Raw genomic sequence first — 26707 nt, forward strand, 5'->3', positions numbered from 1 at the left:
CTTCCTAAGATCCATTGATAAAGGATTGTTAACGCTTTCACTTTTTAATTTTCGAAAGAATGTTCTGACGTCATGTCCTTCCTTTTGTTGAATCACTCGCTGATGAATAATCATGTGTGTAGAGTAAGACTAAAATTCGCTCCTTTGATTGATTGAATAAACTGTCAAATTGTAGTTTCACTATCTTAAATACCTGTGACTAGTGTTTAAATTTAAAATATCTTAAATTTGTAAAGTACTTTTTTATTGAAAAGTATAGATTACAATTTAAAAAAGGGGTAAGATGACAGTTTTTAGTTAAATTTATTTTATTCTTCGAAATTAAATTGTTGGATGTATTCCAAGCAATTTCAAATATCATTCATAATATAAGCTGAAGATTTACATTAAGTAAATAAATACCAAATAACAAAAATGTTTTACTGATCAAGAAATACATTTAACTTACTTGTTAATAAATTTGAAGTGATTGTGTTTTTTAACTTTCAATATTTATAAGAGTTTATGGATAACAACTAAGGATAAAAAAAATACATACTTCACCAGAAATGTTGATATATTTCTACCATTCATTTTGATTCAAAGCAGTGGCGTAAAAAAAATCATATTAAAAGCTATAAGGTAAAAATAATAACTATCTAGAAAAATCTCATTGTGTATATGTTTAATGTACGAGATGCCTACAATTTTTATAGAATTTATAGTCATTGTATAGAATACCTGTCGTTTTAAGACAAAGTAAGAAAGAATTATCACTCATTCAGTGTATAAAGTATCTGTTGGTTTTTTTATTAGTCATTCAGTAGCATGCCTAGACAATGCATAAAACATTAATTGGTTCACACTTTGTCATAATTAGTCATTCTATAGATTATTTAAACAATATGTGAAATATTAATGATTTCATACTTTGTCCGTCGATTTTAGGTATTCTATACAATGATTAGGCTTATTCTTTAGTATGCCGGAAATCGTTGATGATAAGATATAGAAATAAATGTATTCAATCGAATTTTATTGTTTGGATAACTTATGAAATATCACTAAAATGTTCCTCTTTCCATTTTAATATTAGGAAAAATTAGTTCCCAAAAATTAGTTATAAGAGAATCTAAATCGTATCTAAATATCTAAGAGAAAACTTTCTTCTATTAAAATGAAAGTTTTATAACAATTATTATTTCTTCTTTTTTTAATTTTACTTTTATAAAATACATATTTTTTATAAAAATATATAAAACTGATGTAAGCTGTTCCATAATTACCACCTGCGTGAAAATTAACTTTCCATTTAAGTCATGAAAACAATTATATTTTCATGTCATTTTAAACCTCCAACAATGACTTAAAATTGAATGCATTCCGCTAAGAAATCACAAGTGATTATCTTCGAATTAAGGTAATTCATGACTGCTTGAATAGGACCATGGATATAAAAAAAAAAATCCTTTCAATCAAACTTGACCGTTATTAATTAACGGATTACCACGAAATTCTTCTATACAGCAGCCACCATCTGAATCCTTATTTGCACGATGAATTCAGGACAGCAGATGTAAAAGAACTTCACCCCAATAACTGTCAATCAACGCTAAAAACACATCCCGCGACTAATTTGAGGCCGAAATAAAAAAATGAAACATGGGCTCCAACTTGCTTTTCGCATATTTTCATCCCTTCAATCTGTCTCAGGGAAAACGCGTGATGGCTTGCCCTTCTTCATCGTAACGCCTGACATGAAACCCGTCATTTTAGGAACATAATTGACGCTTCGCCGAAAATTGGAGGCTCCCATTTTTATATGTATATATTTTTTTTTAATAATTTTATTTCTTCTACTTGTGCTTCCCGCACCGAATGTTGCTTTATGTTCAGTTTGTAAACGGTGATTAATCAGTACTGTCAATCTGTCTTAATTCGTCTGTCCACTTTCCTTTTTCCCCTGTGGGGGGAAAAACTCCAAACAATAAAAATTGCCTGGCACTTAAATACTTTTTAACATCTAAATCTTTTCACTTCGTTTCTAATAAAAAGCAATCACATAAAAAATCGTCTGCTGAATAAAAATAAAAAATATCCGTCCCCTCCCTCAGCTTGTTTCTTCTAATGGATTAAAAGGAGTTCAACTGTCCCTGCATTTTGTTAAAATTACTTACAATACAACTTCAGACACTTTTTAAATAACGCAAATAAAATAGCAAGAAAATTTTGCAGCTAAGAAAAAAAAATGAAATCCATTAGTCTTGTAGTAGCTCTGAATATAAAAGATTGTTGTCAGTCCTAGGAGGTGGGTTTTTGAAAGGGGGGGGGATTCTATTCAATGCACTAGCATACAATTCCATAATAATTACCTATCCTAAAAACTTGTTTGATTGTGTCGAAACCCGACTTGGAGAAACGCAGAAAATTTTTCTTGTACCTTTCCCCTTCCACCAGTTTATTTATTTATTTCATTTCTCAGTTCATCGCGTTTATTTTTCTTATTTTATTTTATTTATTTTTCTCTTCTTGAATTTATTTCATCTCTTGTTATTATTATCATTTCGGCTAGTTGATCGTTCCAGGCATTATGATTGGCCCGTCCCATTGTTCGACGTCCGCGTGAATACGTCACATGGTTTTCTCGACCATTCAGAAACAAGAGACTTTTTGGGGAAGTAGAAAAATGGAAGAATAAAAAAAGAAGTGCGAGTGGAACTTCTTTTGATGGGGTGTCTGGTGGGAAGGGGAGAGAGGTGTGCAAATGTAGGGATGGAGAGAGGGAGGAAGGGACAAATTACCCATGCCCCCCTTCCCACAAAAGTCTGAAAGAAGAAGCCGCAGGGTCGTGGATATTGCCAGTTGTTGCTTAGAACGTGCGAAGTGCGGATGTTGTGGATTGTGCCTTGGAATTTGTTTTGCTCTTTTTAGTTCTCGTGGAGTTTTGCTTACTTTTTCATCTGTGTTTGTTATGGCCCGTTTTTTACGAGTTGATCACGAATATAGAATTATTTAATGATTGCGGCGTGTTTTTATTGAGGATTTATAAAGTGATTATTCGAAGTGGGCGAACGGTTAATAATTCCCCCGCTTCAAAACTACCTGTTCCGTCCGACTCGAGCGAAGATGAGGTAAGATACTAAATATGTAATTATGAAATGATTTTTATTTAATTGTTTTTCGTTCTAAGCACTGTCATATTTAATTCACTTATGAAATTTATTAAATAAAGTTGGAAAATGGATAACTCACAATTGTTTCAATATGATCCTTAATTTTTGTTATAAAAATTTATAACAAAAAAATTTAGTTCATTTATTACTGTTAACATAGGTTTTTAAAATTTACTAATTAGTTAATATTCATAATTAAGTTTTTCCAAATACATCACATAATTATGTTTATTTCCAGAAAATTTCTAAGTACATGGGTGACACATTAAATAATTTTAAAATACCTACGTTAAATATTTCCAAATATGATATTTTATTATAATAATTATTTGTTTTATTAATATAAAATACCATTCATGTGCCCGCTAAAAATATTGATAGTTCATTAGTCTTGCGCAACATGCGTTGATAAACGTGTCAGAAAAAGAATAGAATTCTTTTTAGGCAAATCATTTAGTCCTTATAAATTCTTAAAATAATTTCATAATTCTTTTGTTTTGAATTTACTGCACAAATTTATTGATTTGTCTCATATTTTAAAAACAATTATATCGTATTAATTGTCCCAAAATGAAAATAATAAAATTACAGACATTCAAATAAAATGTCGGTAAAGAGAAAAAGAACTTTTTCTATATAAGTTTTTCTGGTTTTGGTAAATAAAATGCTTTCACTATTCTTTTTTTTTTTTTTTGAAATTTTGTACTGAGAATTTTGCTAATTTTTCTCTTTTTTGAGATATGATTTTTATCATATTTTGAATAGGTATGTTTTACGTAAACAGGTGTGTTTTTAAATGTCGACGTCTAAACTTTTAAAATAATACTGCGTGCGAATAGGTTAAACGAAATAATTTCTTTAGTAGAGTGGTTTAGTCCTACTTATTCAAATTCCATCAAATCAATGAAAATCATTTTAAATTATTATTCATCAAATTTTAATTTACTGGAAACACAAAATCTGATTCTTTTTTTCATAAATATACATTGTAAATTGAGCGTTAGTAACTGTCAGTGTTGGGTTCAAATGCAATTGATTACTTTTAACCCTTTATTGTAAGTAATCATTATAGCATGTTATATTGAAGTATGATTGCAAGTAGTAATGGTTTATGATTACATCTAATCTTGATTGACTGTAATCAATTTTTTTTTTCATGCAAAAATACTAATACTTTAAGGGATGTAAGGGTTAATATTACAAAAGTTCAAGAAGATTTTATGAAGCCTGACAGTTTACGTCTTCATACTAAATTGACTATAAAGCCATACTTGTTCCTTAGTTACTAACTTAAAAGAACAATTATCAGTGTCTTTACATCGGTGTGTTTTCTTGAACTTTAACTACTTATTTATTTTGTGGTTACAATAATGTCAGAACTCGGTTTATTTTTAATTATTGTATTATATTTTACTACTGTATGTCTTTTGATTTTTCCGATTCATAAAAAATTCCCAGTCTGAAGTCTATTCATTAACAACGCATCATTCGCGATTATTATAAATTTTCAGTTATTGTATGCCGAGGAAAACTTTCTCTTGAAAACTTCTCTTAAAAAATTTTTAATTTTACGTTAAAGATATTTGTTGCCTTTTTGTTTGTTTTGAGCAAAGTTGTATGTATCTTTTGTATTTTAATTAATTTTTACAGTCCTACGATATATTTATGTACAATTGGTAATTAAATTTAGACTTCTCTTCAAGAGATTATAATATTTTTGATAAATGCATTTTGTTCTCGTCTAACATTAAAAAAAAAAAAAAAAAATAGCTGCATTAGATGCATGTTGTAGTTTTATCGTGCCAGCTTGTTTAATATTAATGAAATTGATATTTACGTACTGATAAATTTAGTCCTACGTAACTTAATTAAAGAAATTTTACTTGGTAAATTCGTCTAAAAGCAAACACGGCTCTATTCTCGTATTTTTTTTTAATGTTTGTTCTTTTTTTTAAATTTTTTTTAAATCAAATGTTGTTTAATTGTCACCTGCATCAATTGTTTTTTTTATAAAATAATAAATACCTTTATTCTTATATCCATAGGCATTTTTTGTATCTTTCCCCCATTTTTACTCTGTAATTAAGTTAATTTTAATTAGAAAATGTGTTGTGACGTTCAAGTGGTCGAAACCACTTGTTTAAAATTGAATGGCTCTGAACGTAAATTATTACAATTATCTTTTCTTCAACCCTTTGTACATCAATAGTGATTCCCACACTATTAGTCACGTTTAAAGCAAGACAAAAAAAAAGTTTTTTTTAAAAACCTGAATTTGTAGGTCAAACCGAATTTAACATAAGAGATTCAATCGCCGATCACCACCATTAGCCCATTTATTTTGTATGGTTAACAAGCTTTTTTCTTGTAAAATGGTTACCCAAATAAATGGTCTATTCCAGCCTGACCCCTGATTATAGGACGCACCTCTACATTCAAAGATTTATCTGATCATAATCTGGACGCCGCCGAACCTGTCAGCGGGTTATTTCATTAGGCTAGTGTGTGGTTTACTAAGAAAATAAAGAAGAAAAAGAGATTTCAAGCGCAAACACGCGCTTTGTTATAAATAAAAAAGCCGCGTTTAGTAGAATCCAGACATTTCCCATCATTCCTCGGTTTCCCCATGTCAACAAAAGCAGCGATCTCCCATTGCGCTTTGCGAAAAGGAATGATATCTACTTCCCCCACCTTCTCCCCCCTTGTCTCATTACTCATTTTGCAAATGGAATTCCTCTGCATTCTTTTACACTGTAAAATGTTTAATGCCCTAATGTTCCGAAAATCTTATTTATAGGAATCTCCTAGGTTTTTAATAGTTCTATTTTTTTAAGGAGAAAAACATGTAAAAAATATCGTGTTTGTTTTGCTATGTTTTTTTTTTTTAATGATTGATATGTTGTATTTTGTTTTTCTTTCTTACCTTTGCTTATATTTCCTTTTTGCTTTAAAATTAGCACATTTTTTGCTGCAGGTTAGAACATTGACGTTAAAAGTTCTTTTGTCATGTGTTATTTTTTTCTAGCGTAATAAACGGATTAATCATTTCATAGATGTTTATTTATTGAATTGAGTACGATAGCGATTTTATCATTTGTATCCTTTTAATGATTTTGTTAACAATTTACAAATTGATAAAGACTAATTGGCCTTTATTTTTGTTCAGTTGGAAAACCTATTTAATTTTGTTCGTTTATTGTTGAAAATTAATGGATATTATTTTTATTTTAGACTTATTTTTATTTTGTAATGAATGGATATTATTTTAATGTGTGACACCTGCATGTGGCACTAGAGGTGCCACCAGGTTTACTTTTAATTTTTAAAAGAAGATTTTTTGAAATCGTTGAGTATCAACAATAACATTTATAACCAATGAAAAAAAAATTTTTTTTTTAAATTTGTTACTAAAGTATTTAAGAAGCATATTTTAACTAAAAAGTCTTGGTTAGTACCCCCATATAATGAAATATTGGAAAATGAAGATCTATGTATGCCCATGGACATAATATTTTCAAAATTTAAAATTTTTTTATCACTAGGTATCTAAAAACAACTGGTTTCAGCAATTGCACTCCTAATTTAAATTGTGTTTCTTCGCCCTAATCATTATAATTTTACTGAATGAAGAATTATAATTCGATTGCAAGAAGAATTATAATTCCATTATAATTCTACTGGTTCTCAACTGAATGTCCCTTTTCAATAACTGATTGCTCAGGTGTCTGTCCAGGCCAAATTTACTACCGTTTAGCGGTACCTTCACGAATTCAACTTTAGGAAAAACTTCACAAAATACTTTTTCTTAAAATTTTATTTTTGTATCCTGTAAGAAACGATAAATCCATATTTTTGCGTTGATTTTTTAATATAATTTTTAATTTTCTCTAATTATGTCTAAATCATATGTCTCAGAAAAACCTAGACAGACCCATGCTATATTATAGGTTATTTTTTACTTCAATTACGCATAATAAAATAAAATTTGCTTTTAAAATATTGCGTTTTGTATGCGCACCTACCACATAAATCCATTACTTTTCAAAGATAAAATTACTCACTTTTCAGTTTTGATATTTAGACATATGTAATTCAGTTTTGATATATACTTTAACCGTAAAGTGGGCTGGTCATCGGTTCGAAAATTAATTCAGTTAGGAAGCAAACAATTTCCTTTATTTTCCTCTCCCCCTACGCCTTCGCCCTCTTAGTAACGCTTGGCCAGGTTTTATCCGGTTTACTAAAAAACATCTCTTTTTCCCACGGAACTGCACCTTATGATATCAATTCGTGGTATATCTTAATATAACCTTAAAGCCTTTTATAATTCGATTCGGTAGCGATTTGATTATAGCTTGCATGCATTTGATTTCAGTTTTTTCTCATATTTTTATATATACTCGATCTCATCAAAAAATTTTTTTTAGATAAAAATACGATTTCTTTATTTAGTTTTTTCATATAAGAGCGAATAAAATCTTAGAGTTGGAATTTATTTTTATACTTTGAAACCTGAAATTATATACGTTTGTTAATAACTGTTCTCGTGATTTTAAAGATGGTTTTTATTTTTTGTAATTCAATTTTATTCATCGTAATTTTAGAGTTTTTTTTTCTTCTTCTTCTCTTGAAGATGCTTTATAGCAATTTTTCTCATGTAGCCCATTTATATATTTGTCATGTTTAATCAGGGATTTTGTGAAAGGTCCGGTTTTCGTGAAATTATGAAAAAATTACTCACATTCTTTCGACTGGGTTCCGCTTTTATGAATTTGTGCTCATAGTGTCCGGTTATTGCAAAAAAAAAAAAAAAAATTCAAAGATTTTTTAAATTGTAAAGACATACAAGATTATGATAAAAAAAAATAAAATTTTAAAAAATAAACAACAATTGCTGCTTCTAAATTAGAGATGCAACATACAAGTATTTGGTATTTAATTTATACACTGCTGAACGCAGAATATTCGTTTCGGACGAATAATGGAAGAATTGTCTGCCGAAGACAAAACTTAATTCGTTTACATCCATCTTTCTTGTTTTCTAGCCTGGGAAGGGTTTATTAGATTAACAAATCAATAATGAAGATAAACAAATTTGTGAAGGGTCCGATTAAAGGAAAAATCGTTTTGTGAAGGGTCCGTTTTTAAGTTAAAATATTTTGTGAAGGGTCCGTTTTTATGAAAAGATATTTTGTGAAGGGTCCGTTAACGGACCCAAATTTCTTCTAAGCAGACCCCTGGTTTAATTAAAATGTAATCAACGTGTTTATAGAATATTTTGAGTTTTATGACTCCATTGTTATCGTTTATTTTATCTTCATGGGATTTTTCAATTTCGTGATCATTTAATCGTTATGAATAGCAACAATCGAATTTCGACATATTTTCGTCAGATTTCAATCATAAAACATGGAATCAATCAGAAACTCATGAATAAAACATGTATTGCTCATTTACCGCAACAATAACTTTCCTCTCAGATTATCATGTTCGAGACATCATAATAAAACTCACAGATCGAATGATTTTTATGAAACCTTTAAAATCAATTGGGTTTTAAAGGTTTCATGAACGAACAGCTATGATTTGAGCTTGCATTCATTCAATTATATTTTTTTGCGTTTACATTTTTTAGACTGGAATTAATAATACAATCACGAAATTCAAGCATTGTTACTGAACACGCCTGTTTTATGTGTAGATTTGTCTATTTAACTGATATAAAAAAAAAACAATTATTTAATTTGGAAACAAGGTAATGACTACAAGACAATAAACCATCTCTATATATCTTTGTTTTTGAAAAGACGACGCAACTGATTTTTTTTAATTGAATTATTATTAAATATGAAATTCTCTCAGAACTTACTTATGTTTAACAAACCGAGACACATAAATACAGAATACAGATAAAAAGTTTTCTCTGAACATCACCGACCATGAGGTCCCCATTTTCAATATAGCATAGAATTGGCTTAGCTGATTTGTGCTAAGCGTTCTTGTATAAGGATGGTCCATTTTTTTCTTTTCAAAAAGGATGAAAAAGAAGTGTTAGCAAAAGAGTGTAAGATAATTCTGTTTACCTTATTATATTAATGATATAAATATTTAAATTTGGATGTAATCATATAGTTCCTTTTTAAAGCTAGAGGTGGCAGGGAGAAATATCCACTTGGTGTAAACAATAAAGATAAGCACACTATCATTTTTTTTTTCGTACGGGTGTTTTTTATATATAGATCACATTTTTGTGGCAAGGCATTAATGGATTAAATTGACCTAACAATCATGAATAACTGTTACAACCTCTCAGCAGTAATTGAATAAGCATATTATTTGCTAAATGTGCGTGTTTTTGTTTGTTTTTTTATGTTTCGATAGATCATTTGAAAAACAGCCTTAAATTTTTCAAATAGAATTTTTAATTGTAATTACATAATATAAAAAAATATTTACTATAATGTATTACAACATTTTATATAATTAATTTTGAAGCATTTAAAATATAAAAGTATACTACTCTTAATTGAGGATTTTTTTTGTAAGTTGTCTTTGAAAAGCGCAATATCAGCCCTTCTCCAAGTTATTCATGAATTTTAGAAGCAGAACCCTGATTCTAACTCTTTTGGAACTTTTAAAGTTGATTTCGATATTGCAAAATATAGAAGCATAAAATTTATTATTTTAAAAGTATGTTGTTCTTTTATGATTTCTTCCTCAGTTGCCACCGATCCCTAGAAAAGCCCTGTGTCCCCCACCCCCTCAATCACTCATGAACTTTCTATAGGGTACCTTTGCTAGCATCTTCAGCACCCACTGGGACTTGATGACAGTATCGCCATAATTACCGATATATAATGAAATTTTGATATATATTGCATTGAATTTGCAAAAAATAAAATAATTTTTTTAGTGAAAATATTCATTAAGAATGATGATTTTCAATATGAAATTGCAAAGCAAGTAAGGTATTTTGTTATTGGACTCTTGGAGTTTGTTTTACTTTCTAATGAATCTTATGATTACCATCTGTTGAAGGAACCGTCACATCCGATGTTGGTTGTCATTAATTTTTGCAGCCAGCGGAATCTTGTCTATTCTGCCTGTTGCCGGCAGAAAACCCCTTGGATGAATTAGTTCCGAGCGCTTATTTTCTATCTCAATCGAATGTTTATTATTCATGTGCCCTGGGGTAGAAGGGCATTGGCTCTAGCTGTTTCTTCAAGAACAATGAACTGATCATTAAGGATTTTTGCCTTTTTTTTTTCTTCTCTTCCCCTGCCTGTGTGATAAAAGGATGCGAATCCTAAGAGCTGAAGTAATTGGCAAAAACATTTCGTATTCCGAAATTTAAATAATGCTTTTTTATCGTTTGCTGTCGAGTTCCATTGCGTGCATTATGTTGCTTCGAGCTTCCATGTTTTCTAAAAAGGAATTGTTTCCGATTTCTAGTATTTCGCTCCGTGTGTATGACTTAAATTTGTGTGGTTGGTCTTAAGCTTTTCATTTTAATCAACGCATGTAGCGTGAAACAATCCTCTTCATTTATGCTTTTGTATTTCCAATTTCTCTATCTTCCTTTATTACGATTCAAAAGAGACCATCCAGTTACGTCTGGTAAATTGGATGTAAATTCTGAGAAAGGTGTTTAATGATTTTCTATTAGATCGTCTGCGGAGGGATTTTGGAATCATAAATTATTACAGCTTATGGTGCTATGAATCACTTTTGGTGTAGTCCACGTAATTTGCAAACAATGCTTGTAAAGTTTCATGGAACACTGCTTTCTGTATAATCAATTTAGAATTTAATCGTGGCAAGGCGGCACATCCTTTAATGTAGCATTCTTTAATTGTTACATTTTCTTTTATTGATTGATATTTACGATTTGGCTTTAATGAGAAACTTACCGATTTATGCATTATCCATGAGTTTTGTTTTACTAGCTATTGTGTTTTTCTATAAATTAGCAAGTTTCTTGTCCCGAATTTTTCTTTAAGATTTGTGTGTAATAAACCATTATTCTATGTAAATGACTAAAATAAAATAAAAATTGTTTATATCCTGATCGAGTCATGGAAAAGTTAAATTATTTCTTTTGTTAAGAGATCCAACATATTTCAAATGAGTAGTAATTTCAGAAAATTTTTTGTGTGCGTAGTTAGATTGGATTTAGTAATAATACGCTTTTCACCATTTTAAGATCCGTTTTCATGCATATTTCATGTATCTATGTGAATAATTAAATATCTATTCTATAATGGAATGGTATGAACTAACATATTGCAATAAAAATAGTTACGAAATACTGATTTAGCTATATTTGCGATTATAGTAAGAGAGGTAATAATGATTATTTCTCCCTTTTTTTCTTATTGTACATTTACAGGGGTCTGTCCAGACATTTTGTGAAAGGTCCGTTTTTCGTGAAATTGTGAAAAAATTACTCACATTCTTTCAACCAGGGTCCGCTTTTATGAATTTGTGCAAATAGGGTCCGTTATTGCAAAAAAAAAAAAACTTTTTCAAGGAGTTTTTAAATTGTAAAGACATACAAGATTATGCTCAACACTGTAAAATTATAATTAAAAAAATTAAATTTTAAAAAATAAACAACAATTGCTGCTTCTAAATTAGAGATGCAACATACAAATATTTGGTATTTAGCCTATACTGCTGAACGCAGAATATTCATTTCGGACGAATAATGGAAGGAGCGTCTGCCGAAGACAAAACTTAATTCGTTTACATCTATCTTTCTTGTTTTCTGTCCTGGAAAGGGTTTATTCGATTAACAAAATAATAATGAAGATAAAAAAATTTGTGAAGGGTCCGATTAAAAGAAAATCATTTTGTGAAGGGTCCGTTTTTATGAAAAGATATTTTGTGAAGGGTCCGTTAACGGGCCCAAATTTCTTCTAAACAGACCCCTGATTTAAATTTAGTTTTTTAAGAGAATTAATTAAGAATATTAAGTTTTTTTTATTTATTTCTATTAATGTTTTATGCCAGACTTTAAAAATTTGTGACAATTTTTGTTTTCTTCTTAAATTACGTTCCGTATATAGTGTTGTCTGTCGTTGAAAGAGACATTTTCATATTTCTCACTGAAATTGTTTAAATATCTTTAGTATGTAAGATTTTAACTTCAATGGCGTTTTGTAAATTAAAAATACGAGAAAGAAGTTTCAAAACTTCTTTAGAAGTTTGCGCTTACTGTACATGAACACGCCTGCGTTTTAACGTACCTTCATCCAATAAATTACTCCGGATGTACTCGCTTTACCGTGAAAGTGATGCTCATTATGCATAAACAACGGACATCCACGCCAGGTTAAGCATCTATTTCTTAGTCAGTAAAATCATGGGGCAGTTTTTAGCTGATGTATGAATATTTCAGTAAACCTAATCTTTTAATAACTCTTTCGCTTAAATCAATTTTTCTATTAAAAAAATGCTTTATTCTATTAAGTTATGTTAAAGTACTTCGGTATTTAATGTTATGAATAAAATTTCAATCGAATCACTATTGCAATTTAAAATCATTTTACCTATTGCACTAACTTTTGCGACCCTTTTTTTTTCTCTAATGGAATGTAATTTCATTCATTCTCTCTCTAGTTGTTAAATTTTCTTTTACTCAGCTGTTAAAAACTATTCAGCTATTATAATTTTTTTAGGCTTAACGTTATTAGGTTCGATGCTAATGGGTTTGAAACGTTCGCGATCTGTTGCAAAAGCTTCTGCGCAAATGCATACAGGTATGATAAAAGCATAAAAATATAAGGAACATATCGTCGCAATATTGTCCAATTAAGTAATGCTGTAGATTTAATTAACATTCTAGCTCTGTGAGAATCGTAAGAAATCATTAGTCGAATGTTTTTGTTCTATTTAAAAAATAGAGAGTAAAAACTTTGTACAGGTAGATGAATATACTATAATTTTAATTAATGCACATTTCCACTCCAATGTCTTCCTCTCCTTTTGCTTTTATCTATAAAGCTTACGCGTGGAATGTTTCAGTAATTCTTTTTTGTACCTTTTGCATTTTTTTCTGTCAAGTTTTCAGACGAAAGTGTTACTGTAGGTGCGGGCCAAAACGATTCACTTAACATACGGAATAAAACTTGATAATCATAGAATTTGCTTCAGGTTATTATAAAATTCTACTGAGTTCCACGCGTCTTGAATGTATTAATATTTAATGACTCGCGAGGCCCTCAGTAATTTAGGAGGCATTGAATGGGTGCAAATGTCCATAGGACTGTAACTGAAGTTCCAAAACGTATTATTAAATTGAGTCATGGTTGCAATGAGGTATGGAGCGTCAGAAATTAATGTCAATAGTGTGAACACATAATCTAAAACACATTTGTGTCCTTTGCGGATGTATGCCTATTGACTATATGCATTAATGAGTTGAATAATCGATTATAACCCAGTCCTTGCCTTAAGAAGATGAAGTATGTGCCTTCACACCAGCTGGTATCTATATCGTAATGCAGGTGTCATTGATATATCGAAGGTATGATCTCATTATGACTTAGAATTCAATCTGTCAGTGGAAAATAATTCAAAAAAGAGAAGCCTGTTTCATCAGTTTGGCTTGACTTATCTTGAGGGTAGGACTAGGATTATATACAAAACGTATCTTTAAATTGGTTCATGATTGCAATGACACATAAAGTAATCAAGAAATTAAAGTTAAAGAAGGTTTTCGTTGAGCGGATGTAAGCTTATTGGCTGCACTGGTAAGTCGCCTAATCGAATATAATCAAGTGCTTTAAGTAGATAAAAGTAGCTGGTATCTGTATTGTCCAGGTGTCCAAGGACAGTGATGAATCAAATAATTGACCTCATTATCACTACTGGACATTTGGAAAAGAATCTGAAAAAAATCTCAAAATCAGCTTATCACATTCAGAGTATTCTTTCCCAAAATGGCTTCCTGTTGTTCCATTTAAATCAGTTGTATAAGCTCCATTCTGTCATGAGATAACGGGAAGCTACCTAGCACCAAAAATCCGTGACACCTCGATTATGGATTGGTTTTTCTCAATGGGTGGGCCCCATCCTCTTCCTATCCCCAGACGAAAATGCTGGAGGTGCGGGGTGAACACTGGGCATTTTCGGGTACCAGCAGAGCGTGCTAAACACCATGACCCCACCGTTCTTAATTAGCTAAAAAAGAAACTGAGCAATGACAATGGGGTCACTGAAAACGATGACAATTTGTGGTAAATGGAATCTTTTTAGAAAATAAAAACTGATCATGGATGTGATTGTGGTATGACTCTAATAAGGAAAATGGATCTCTCTGTGGATGACTCGATCGGACGGGAAAGAAAATGGTCACTGATGTAGTTTTGTATATTAATGTTGGGAAGAGTGACAGTAGTTTTTTCAATGATTCATCGAATTTCTCCCATGATTCACCAATAGAGTGTCATTTGTAATTTTGGGCTTGAGATTAATCAATTTCAACTTGAGCGTGGCTTTACTTCGTAACCTTTTTAGTTACACTTAATATTACGTTTCTTTCTCACGCCCTTCCCTTATAAATATGTATCATGAACCGAATATTTTATTAAGTCGGAAGACCATGAAAGCTTCAAAATATTTTCAGAAATAATGTTAGTTTAATGTATTTTATTCATAAAAGTTAAGCTTAATTCAATATTGCTCTTATTTTTTTTTATTTGTGACATTTAATTAAAAAAAAATTGCTTTCATGAAGTCATCTTTTGTTAAAATGGTATAATCCTTACAGAAACAAGCTATTTTTAACTCTTTTACTGTAAGTCTTGTTATTTTCAAATTGGCAAGTGCTAAATACGTACAAATTACTAAGCGAACGATGTAGTTCTGTTTTGAACTTTTGGGTACAATTTTTTTCAACTATTTTTCCATCATACTACTTCAAAAGAATATATGTGTTGAACTAATTTTTTTTATTTATTCGAAAATAACTAGGAGAAGATTATTGGTTCACTGTTCCGTTATTTGTTTACTGTAATGTTTAAACGTTCTTATTTTCTTAAATTCTTCTTTCTAGCTTATTTTTCGATCAATTTTCAATTACCAGACTTTTTTTTTTTTAGATTACGATTGTTTGTAAAATTCTATTTTTTTGAATTAAAAAAAAAATACTAGTAATTTTGCCTTTATGTGAAAAAAAAAGTTTCTTGCTTATTATTCGCGCCTTGTTCTTGTCCAAATATTTTTATTTTGACAGTTTTTTTATTCGATTCTTTATTTATCAAATAAATTTTCATCTGAATTTTTTTAAGAACCCAAAATATTAGGTTTTTTTTTAAGTAGATAACAAATAAACGAAATTTCTGACCAATTTTTATCTTAACTTTTTCATCGCCAGCATGTCTGGCTTTGAGTATCAATTTCCATTAGCCAATATGATAAAACCTCTTTGTGGTATACCAATCCACTTCATAAAAACCCGTCCCATATTTCAGACTTAGATACCAAAATGTATATTTTGCCCATCCTGAAAACAATGGGAAGAGTAAAAAGGAAAGAAAATGCATTTGGAGACCCAGCTGTTATCCGGGAAGGCTAATCAATGCCGGACCCCGCATAAATCTGAGGGGCTTCCGATCCCTATTCATCCCTTGCTTCCAACACTTTTCCTGGGGCCCCTGTCATTCTCCATACAATAGAGTTGAAAGCGTTTAACACACACAATGAAAGGTGGGGGTTGTCATCCAGATTTAAGGGACCCCCTATACCCTCCAATCCGTAATGTGGGAGCTATGTAGCAGTGAATAGAAACAGTATAGTGGGAAGCTGCAGAATCCATTTAAAGGAGTAGTCCTAGTATGGGGGGTGGGGGGACGAAGTAAAGGGGGTTTGCAAGAATAAAATGGAAGTCTTGAATAAATGATGAAAGGTGCAGACACACTACTCGGTTTACTCTCTCGAAATTGGCAGGACAACTCCGTCAGGAATAGGTGTTTGTCCCGGAATAATGCCCTAATTTGGACCAAGGCGATTTTACATCAGGCAGAAATGGGATAATTTAGATGGAAGTGCCTCTTGAATTGATGTTAAGAATCTTCCCCTCCCCCTTTAAAACGCTTAGAAATATTCTTTGAATTGAGATGGAATCCCCTCTTCCCTCCTTTAAAAGGAGGCTTCTGTCTCCGGCATCAACTAGTGAATAATGTATCATCACGTTTGAATTCATATGTCGTACAGTAGTACTAGTATATAGTGGTGAAAGTAATATACATGTTCAGGTAAAATTTATCTTTTGTTAGCTTTTAAGTAACTTACTTTATCATTTTCATTCATATAAAGTGTTATTACTTTATGTTATTGGGAATTTGTATGTGTATATTTCTTCCTCTTTTCATTTATGTATTAAGTTTTTATTATATGTTACAATTTCCTCGCAGCTGACGCGTTATTGGGGAATGTAGTCATACGAAATCGCGAGATATTATTTTATTATTAATATTGACGTTCGTATTATTATTATTTTTTTTACAATCTTTTTATGCCTTTTAATATACCTACTTCAATATTGGAGTTTATGTTTTCCTTGATTCTATGGACTTAATGTATCGGTGTAATTATTATTTAATATATCGGTGTGTTAAAAACGGAACTCTCTCCCTCTCTATTGAGTGGGTTCATCGTTAAATAATCTGGTTCCGTGAACCGAATGCAATCAACTTGATGTTCTTTTCGTGTCTTTTTGTTTGAAAGTACTTAGTATAAGCATAACTTACTTAGCATAACTTAGTACTTAGCATAAACGCATCTGGCTCTTTTGCAATTCAATCTCTATCTCAAAATAGCATTGTTAATACAATGTTCTCAATGTTAATACAATGTACTCTTGTTAATACAATGTATTCGATGTGTGAAAAGATAGAGAGGGTGATAGAGGTGCTGCAATCGTTCTGATATATTTTTTAAAAAAAATTACCCCTTTTCCACGCTATAACATTGTTTGTGTTAATAAAACTATCCGATAAATGTTTTTTATTTTTTTTTAAATCTTACTGCTTTTGATGTTTTTGTTAGCCTGGTTGAAGTTTACATTAGGCAATTTTCGTCCTAATAGTAGAATTGTTAAAATTTTAGTTCTTAAAAATGCAACAATAATTACCTTTTTATGTTTCTTTGAAAGAAACTACTGCCCCCATCATTAACCGATAAAAATATTTTATATATATATTTTTTTTCTTTGCGTAAAATGGGAAGAATGATAAATTGATTGTTTAAATTCTCTACGCAATCTATTATCTAGAAGAAAAATAAAAGATTGATTGATTAATATTCATATGTAACGTCGCATCTTTGATTGAAAGCCCCTCTATTTACTCCTTTTAAAAGTTTTTTTTCCCCCTCGTCATTCTATTTGATGTAGCTCTTCGTGAATTAAGGAATCTTTAAATATTCTAATAAAATCTATGAATCTCATTTTCGGTATAAAACTTTAATGAGTTTTTATTGTATTTTCTTTTTTTCCGGACCTCATTTTCTGCGTTAATAATGTATTCCTTTATTCAACGCGAAGTTATTTTTACTAAAAATAAAAAAAAGGCACGCTTTACATATTCACTTAACCAAATCTGGCTTTATCAAGATACCCAGTCTGTTAAAAGTAAACAAAATAAACAAAATAGAGGGGAAAAAAATCTGAGTCCAGCATAATCAATCAATCAGTCCAGTTCTACGCCACAACCGTCGAGCTTTATATTTTAATCTTAAACGAAAAAAACTTCAAAAAAAAAAAAAAAACGGAAACTTTACTTTCAGAGTCTGTATTTTTCCGCCCACAGATTCGGAAACTTTTTTTTTATCCCTCGCTATGCATTTTCAAGCAGATGGTAATTCCGTTATCTTCTTTTTAAAGTTTTAAAAAAATAAATAAAAAAAAAAATTCGGCGATTTTTTTTCCTTTTCTACATTAAAAGTTCGCCAAGTGATGGATTCGTATGTCCATACATACACACATGCAACCTGCCCTGAATTCTCCGTTTCTCCCTTGGGATAAAATCGAAAGAGGGATATTCCGGCATCGAATTCGGGATTTTATTTGTTTATTTTATTCTTTTTTTTCATTTCGATTTATTCTTCCCCCTCCTTTTCTTTTAAAGTTTAAATTATAGGCAATCGAAAAATTTAAAGTGAAACGGAATCTTATTGCCGCGCCAAAATGGAATGGGGCGTGTAAAATAACTGAGGGGGTGCTATGATATTGTTTTATTTCCCGAAAGGAGTAAATATTCGGGAGAGGATAGAAGGAAATCCGATCGGAAAGGGAATGTCGCGCTCAGTGACCCTATCCCTACAATTTGTGACCAGGAAGGTAAATATATTCTTTTTCTTCTTTTTTTTTCCATTCGAAGTTCGTCTGCGTAACTCTCTTCTATCAAACGAGGATACTGCATACTTATTTGATTTTTCAATTCGATAGGTTTCGCAATTCTTGTGATCAGGGGAAAATAAAGCTAGAGAGCTCAAAATCAAAATAAAGTTTGTTTGACTTATTTTTTTGAAATTTATTAATACATTTAACTGACTGGAATGAGTTCGTGTCTTTGACCAGATGCTGATTAATTTAATAGGTAATAGCTATAACTTAAAAATAAACATAATAAATTACTTAAAAAGGTAATAAACCTATTAATTTTTCAATTCAAGAGATTTCCCAATTCTTGTAATCAGGGCAAAATACAGCCAGAGAGTGCAAAATCAAAATATCGTTTGTTTGACTTATTTTTTAAAATTTATTTTATGCATTTAAATTACTGGATTGAGTTCATGTCTTTGACTAGATAATTAATTTAAAAGGTAATTACCTATAACTTAAAAAAATTAACATAATATTTTTTTTTTATCATTTATATGTTTTATATTTATCTAAAAACTATGCATTTTTCTATGTATATTTCATCATTTTTATAACTAAATAATAGATATTATGTAAAGCACATGAAAAATAGCATAGCTGAAAACTTTTTGCACTTTTTGCGCAATAGTTCCTAGCAATATTTAAATTTTAATCGCGTTCATAATTGTAAGCAGAGACGTATTTAATTTTCAATAGCATCGAAAAACCTCGTCAAATGTTTACAACTTGCTCAGTTTGTTTGCTCATGTTTACAACTTGCTCAAATTTTGAGTGATTTTTTTTTAAAATCAGCACGAAATATCGAAGCATAAATTTTGATACAACTTTAAATATAAAAACAAAATCCGTCCTATAAACCAATTTCCCACAGTTGGCAACTCTGATGATGATAGTATTACACTTTAAAATCGATTTTCTATTCAATGATGACTATAAGAAGTTCTTATTCATCTTATTTTTATTTTTTTTTTAAAATTAAGGTTAACCTTAACGTAACTTTAACTCTGCAATGCGGGGGGAAAAACGGAATTGTCTTGATTTAACCTGCTCTAATGATCAGAAATTCTCATACTAAGGAATCAGTCTTATTGGTTTGAGAGGGTGACCTCAAATGCGAAATTGATTTTTTTTTCAGACGATATTTTAGGCTATGAAATCAAACAAGAAACGTTTATTCTCTGAAGAAACATTCCAATAGTTTTGTCTGAAGAACGGGCCTATATTTTTTTTTTTACATTATTTTCAGTTATATAAGAAGTTATTTGTAAATATTAACAATAAAAAAATTTACTTCACTTGGAAAGAAAATATTAATTTGTGCATTATTATTTGTACATTTTTTGAAAATGAAAAAGCAGTTAGAAAGCAATCAAAATGACTTCCTTTAGGCAGCCTCGTGTTAACAATAGTCGTAAATTTCTTGAACTGTAATGTATACAAATTTTGTTGATTTTGTCATCTTTCGTCTCTCTAACTATTCGACCCGTGAGATTTTTTTTTAAGTTTACATTCATACAAATATTTTTGGTGAATTAGAAAACGACCCGTTTGGGAAAAATAAATCAAGAGAAAATGGTTTAAATTCCACAAAACGGGATTTCCGTATTTTTTCATTCTACATCTTTCTTTTCCCACTTTAAACTGGATGTAATTTTTTTTTTACATAATTACATTTATTCTTATTTGATTAAAGTCATCTTAACTACAAAACATACAAACTAAGAGTTTAAGAAAAAGAAGAAAAGTCTTCAGAATTGGCGATCTCCATTTTGTGTTGTAATTTGGTTTAGTTTTTTTTTTCCTTCTCCATTTATTTACCTTTTCATTCCGAAACAATTTATGAATCAGATGGTAGTTGGCTTGGAGCGTTTAGTTGCACAAGTGAAATGAAGAGATCTCCTTTCGAGATCAATTTGAGCCATTTAGAAATTACTCTGAGAAAAACTGGTTCGACGAAGAAAAGGATTCCACCGCCCGCCATAAGAGAATCCATTGTTATGGATTCGGGGCTAGCTAAGAAAGTGAATCCAGCTGGAAAGAGAAATTTTGGAAGGTCGGCCTTTTAATTGAGCTGTCGAATTTCAGTAGTTATATTGTGCGTTCTTGAAGCAAAGACGAATTGGAGTCATGAAAGCCGTATCTATTTTTTTCCTCTTAATTCCATAAGTATTTATTTCCCATTTTTTTATATATATAATTTTTTTACTGTATTATATTGAGATATTGAATTACATGACAAATATCTTAAGAAAAAATAGCTTTCGAGTAATTTTTTTTTATTAATTATTTTATAATCTCTGCGACCCAGTTGCTGATTATATAGAATGTGCTTTGCTTTTTTTAGACTTAGTTGTAATATTTTNATATAATTTTTTTACTGTATTTTATTGAGATATTGAATTACATGACAAATATCTTAAGAAAAAATAACTTTCGAGCAATTTTTTTTACTAATTATTTTATAATCTCTGCGACCCAGTTGCTGATTATATAGAATGTGCTTTGCTTTTTTTAGACTTAGTTGGGCTCATTAAATACGTACTAAATGAAAATTTACACTCCTTTTTGTTATTCCAATCGTGAAATTTAAAACATTCGTATTCCATTTTTTTTTCATTTTTTTTTGTGAATTATTTTCTATAAGGAATTTTGAAGTGAATATCTCATAGGCAAAATATGAATCCAACATTCTCTTTGAAAATAGCATATTAAAATTTTTTATAAAATTAAAGTTATGTAATAAAATTGAAATTATATACTAAAAATTATGCAATAAAAATTCTATACTTTTTTTCTATACATGTATTTGTTTTCTATTTATCGTGCCTGAATGTTTTGCTCTGATATTAAGTTTCGATCACGATGTTCGTGTGATATATCTTACCGTACGTGTTCATGACAAGTTTTTATAATTATTATTGTCAGAGTATAATCTCTTTAAACCAATGTTATCGAATATTATTAAAACCTGCAATAGATCAATATGTGTATTGTCTGTTAATGAACATTTTAATTTGTAATTAGTAAACGAAATATTAAAAACTCTTCGTAATCAATTTATTTCCTTTTCGTGTACCTGTTTTAATGTTATTACTGTAATATTGTGCTACCAATGAAGTGTCATCGTGTAGTAAATAATATATCTGCCACTCATTCAAAAAAAATTATTAGTTTCATTAGTAGCAAGGGGTCATTTCAGGAAATTTTTTTTCCTGACATTCACAAAATAATATTTTATCGTTTAAATGGATCTTTCGCTAAGAATTTGTTTTGTGAAAACGGACTTCTCACAAAGTAGTTTAAAATGTTGGAAGTTCTTTAGATTTTTGTGATAAACTGCAGCTCCTTTAAAGGCATGATCCTCCTTTACAAAAAAAAAACAACCTTTTTCTAAAAAAAAGAAGAAAAATGAATGGATTGAAAGAATTAAATAATTAAATTCTATGGTAATAATATTTCAGAAATTAACAAAAAAAAAAAAAAAAAAAAAAAAAAAANAAAAAAAAAAAAAAAAAAAAAAAAAAAAAAAAAAAAAAAAAAAAAAAAAACGACAGAACTTTTTACAAAATGGTCTGGACACGCCACTGCTTATCTACGAGACACGCCTGCGATTATTTTTCCTCTTAAAAATAGAACTCTATTTTCGCAAATTTATAAAATCATGAAATTTTCACAAAAAATCAGGACCTTTCACAAAAGTATAATTTTTATGAGCTGAATTTTCTAAGAAATCTTTCCCTTTTCGTGTTTTGTGCCATTCTCATTCCCTCTAACCATTAATACCGAAAGTATTTGTTTACGTATCAAAATATTTTCCTAATGCTAGCTGAAGTATCAATCTTCGTGGAAATAAATAGCTACTCGACGTGAGAAGAAACGTTGTAAATATGGACTTATTGTTGATAAATATAAGACTCTAAAAGACCTCATTTCCATCCTTCAAACTTTGATAAATATTCTTTTTTTCTCTTTCCTTTTATACACACTAAAAGCTTCTTAAACTTTACCTTTTATAAGCGTTTAAAAGAGATCAAAGAAAAATATATCTTTTGTGATCCTCTAAGTTGCATTGTGCTATTTGCACGCCGGAGCCTATAATAATAACGCCTGTCCTTCGCGAGAAATAGGCGAGGTGCATTGCCCGAGACTCAGTTAGGGGCAAAATGTTTTTTTTTTTTTTACCCTTCTTTTATGTAAACGAACTAAAAAAATTCATTTTGTTATATTTCACCTGCGTTTGAAGAGCTGTTATAAACGCTTCCGATTGTGCGCAAGTATCTCTTCCTGGAAGTATAAAAAACTGTTGCCAAAAAATTAAATGAATGAATAGATTCGATAAATAAAGAATTCTTAAGCAAACGATTTCTAGGATTACATTATTGTTTGCTTAAACAGCTCCAAATGTTTAAAACTAGGTGGAGTGTTATTAGAAACTTACCTAATGGTCTATTTTATTGTTTTGATATTATTCATTCTGTTTAATTATGTTTTTCCGATAATGATTAACAAAAGCTAGAAATCTTTATAAATATTCTTTAGGTTTAAAGAATGAAAAGGCGCGTGCTCAACTGCTGTCAAATCTTCTCTAATAATTTTTAAAGATAAAAAAGACATTATGATTTGAAGCTTATAGTTAATAAATTTTACAAATGTTATTAAATGTGCTAAAATAGTAGATGGAAAAACACTTTTGGAAAGTGTTCTTTAAATGAATTTGTAAATTTTTGCTATCTGTTATTAATCGATTTAATTGCCTAACAAGGGAAAAAAAACTTTTCTGTCAATAAGAAAAATATATAAAATTATAATAAATCAATTAAGCAAATCATAACTGTCAATAAACAGACTTCCTAAAATACACCATAATTTTTTTTAAAACACTGTTTTGAAATGTACATCATACAAATAAAATTATCTGAATATTTTTAGTTTTTGATTCGTCTCATATTAATATGAATAAAGCAATTGAGTTTTTAAAGATGGGGAATTTTTATTAAATTATTATACTTTATTTATTATTGTTTATTATTTATGACAACTTTAAGATGTTCCTCATTACATTAGGAGATATAAACANTTTGATTCGTCTCATATTAATATGAATAAAGCAATTGAGTTTTTAAAGATGGGGAATTTTTATTAAATTATTATACTTTATTTATTATTGTTTATTCTTTATGAGAACTTTAAGATATTCCTCATTACATTAGGAGATATAAACAAAAATAATATCTCTTACATGAATTAATAAGACTGATGATAGTATAATTAAAAAGTTTGAACTGTGTTTACACTTAAATTAATTACGACCAGCAGCATATGAACGCCCCTTAAGTATTTTAAATATGCCCCTAGCAATTTGCCCAAAATGAAGTTTCATCTTCACAGATAAGTTGACTCATTCACATTCCAGCGTAGTCACCAATTTATTTTACTCTTTGTCGGTGTATCAGGACAGGAAGTATCCGACTCGAATCTCATCTGCGCTTTTAAAACACGCCAATATTTCACGCCAGGCACAACTTTAAATCTCTGGTGCGGATCAATAATTCTGATGAATGATGACTCCTGTTTCTCGTCTACTCTTGCTTATTTCTTTTGTCTCATTCATTGGTGAACTTCTCGTAGACAATGAATGATCTTCTATGGTTATGAGGAATGAAATCAAAGATAATTGATGATGAACTTTATGTCATGTATTTTCACGAATATATAAATTATTGTACTACTAATATAAAAATGTAATATCTAACCACAATTAAAAAATAATAATTCGCAAAATATCTAAATTATTATTATATTTCTGTGTTGTTTTAAGTTATTGTATTAAATTAAATGCCTGCAAGTGACGTCATTGTTGGAAAATCGTGGCATTTTTCGATTCAGATGCCAATCAGTTTCGTCACATACGCGTGATGTCGCTTACAAGTATATAATTGAATCAGATTTAAGTCACGTGGTTAGGCATTATCTCTTCACTTCTCGTGTTGCAAGTACCCAATTGGCCATATTTGTTTCAAACACCTTTAGTAATATTTTTCATAGTTTCTGTCTGGCAGTACTTGAAACAAACTTAATTAGCGGAGATCTTACTAAGACAAAGAATTAATAAAATTCTGTTCCTATATTTGTAAAAATCTTTTTATGCCGTAAACTTGCTAACAAAATCTCTAGAATAGAAATTTAGGTTGAGTGAGTAATGTTTTAAGGGCACACGTTCGTCTGTGCTGTAGTTTGAAATTATATTCAATTCTGGAACTTGAAAAACATATTTAAATTTTCTGAATAATCTTTTTTATCGTTTTCTTGAGAACCTGAAGACTATCAAATGGTTAGTTTTGTAAATAATAAAAATCATAATGAAAAAATACTAATAAAATGGAATAATAATAATAATGTAAGTGGAACATCTTAAACTACGACTGACAACTCCACCTGGTGGCGTCCGTGTATTACCTAAAAAAAGCGTGATGAGTTTTGAAAGCTTTTCGAATTCCTTTCCTAATAAATACATTAAGAAAGGAAGCTACAAATTTATTTATGTAATTGAACCAGAATAAGAAAAAAATTTAAAAATTCATTGAGATTTTAGCTTAAAATTCTGTTGCTTGCTCAAAATATGAATCTTCAAGTGACCTTAGAACTTACATCTATAAAACCATCAAGGTAATCGTGTCTAGTTCAAAAGGATCTTTATGACAATATGGCTTAGCCTCCTACTCCTATGTTATTTAGTCATTTTAAATAAATGTAGGTTTTAGATTCTGGAACATTTTCTTTTTCCAAATCCTGCCGGAAACCTCAAGATTTCATCTCACACCCCACATCGATCTAATGACCATTTTTTTACTGTTCTAGCGTATTATTACGGGCAAAAGCCATCTTAGTTTTCTTTTGTTCCAAGGCGGCCATTAAGATTCTCTTTATGGTGTGTACTTGTGTCTCCATTCCATCGTACTTGCAGTACAATTGGGCGCATCCCTTTCATGGAGCCTAATTTACTTTTCCAAGGTTGCATCAAAGAATAGGATGTTCATGGTTTGGGCGATTGTCATTTTATTTAGTTTTTCTCTCTCTAAACAAAAATTTGCGCATTTTTCAAAAAAAAAAAAAAAATCGCCTATGAATCATTTTTGAAAGTTTAAATATTTGTTTTAATTTTTTATTCCGTCATTGTTAATTAATTAATTTTTTTTTTTAAAAGTAAGATGATCTGAAATGCTCGAATTCTTGGTTAGGTTGATCGTTGCATNAAAAAAAAAAAAAAAAAAAAAAAAAAAAAAAAAAAAAATAAATAAATAAATAAATAAATAAATCGTCTGCGAATCATTTTTGAAAGTTTAAATATTTGTTACGTCTTTGTCATTGTGAATTTTAATTTTTTATTTCGTCATCGTTAATTAATAATTTTTTTTTTTAAATTTTTTTTTTAAGTAAGATGATCTGAAATGCTCGAATTCTTGGTTAGGTTGATCGTTGCATCGATCGCCTTCAAAATTTGTTTGGGTATGCGATATCAAATTTGAGCAAATCGCGGCAGTGTTAAATGTAATCTAAATCCAGGATAGTATTTTAACCTAGCGATCGGTGTTCAATGAATAGACAGTATAAAGCACTCAGAATTTTTGTCTTTTTTTATTAATATTGTTTCGTTTGCGATCTTAGAGGCCGTTTAAATTTAGGTAAAAAAAGTCGCTGAATTTTAAAATTCATTCTTGCAAAAAAACTCATTTAACTAAATTTAAAAAATTTAAAAATTCAACTTTTTCAATTTTTTAAACATTAAAATTTTTTTTTTTCTTTTGAAAAAAATCTCCATTGTCCTTATCCGCAAATTCTAAATCTCCTCATCCACTTATGTTCTTGTTCTTGCATAATTTTTGAACGGCATCTTAAGGAACATGCAAATTATGTTACCTTCTTAATATTGTTCATCTGACTACTGTAACCTTATGAATGAATGTAACGTTAATTTAACCTCTGCCCCACGCCATCTTGGATTTTAGGTTGAATTTGCGTTGTGTTGATATTTTTTTTGTACTTAATAAACTTTCGATGACATAGTGTTATTAGACTAGCTACCTAATAACGAACGAAACGAAATAACACGGAACTAAATGCAGTTGGCGAATGATTACTTAAATCCTATACCGCAATAGTATTTTCT

General features: G+C 29.8%; 1 protein-coding gene across 1 annotated transcript in view; it reads left to right on the plus strand.

Moving 5' to 3' along the window:
* Positions 1-2709: 2709 nt before the first annotated feature.
* Positions 2710-26707, plus strand: part of LOC107443647 (plexin-B) — a 78676-nt gene continuing 54678 nt past the window's right edge. The window contains exon 1 of the mRNA XM_043049925.2: positions 2710-3110. The gene's annotated coding sequence lies outside the window, so the exon portion shown is untranslated. The remainder of the gene's footprint in view (positions 3111-26707) is intronic.

This window comes from Parasteatoda tepidariorum, chromosome 2 (genome assembly GCF_043381705.1).
Source record: "Parasteatoda tepidariorum isolate YZ-2023 chromosome 2, CAS_Ptep_4.0, whole genome shotgun sequence".
Taxonomy (NCBI): Eukaryota; Metazoa; Arthropoda; class Arachnida; order Araneae; family Theridiidae; genus Parasteatoda; species Parasteatoda tepidariorum.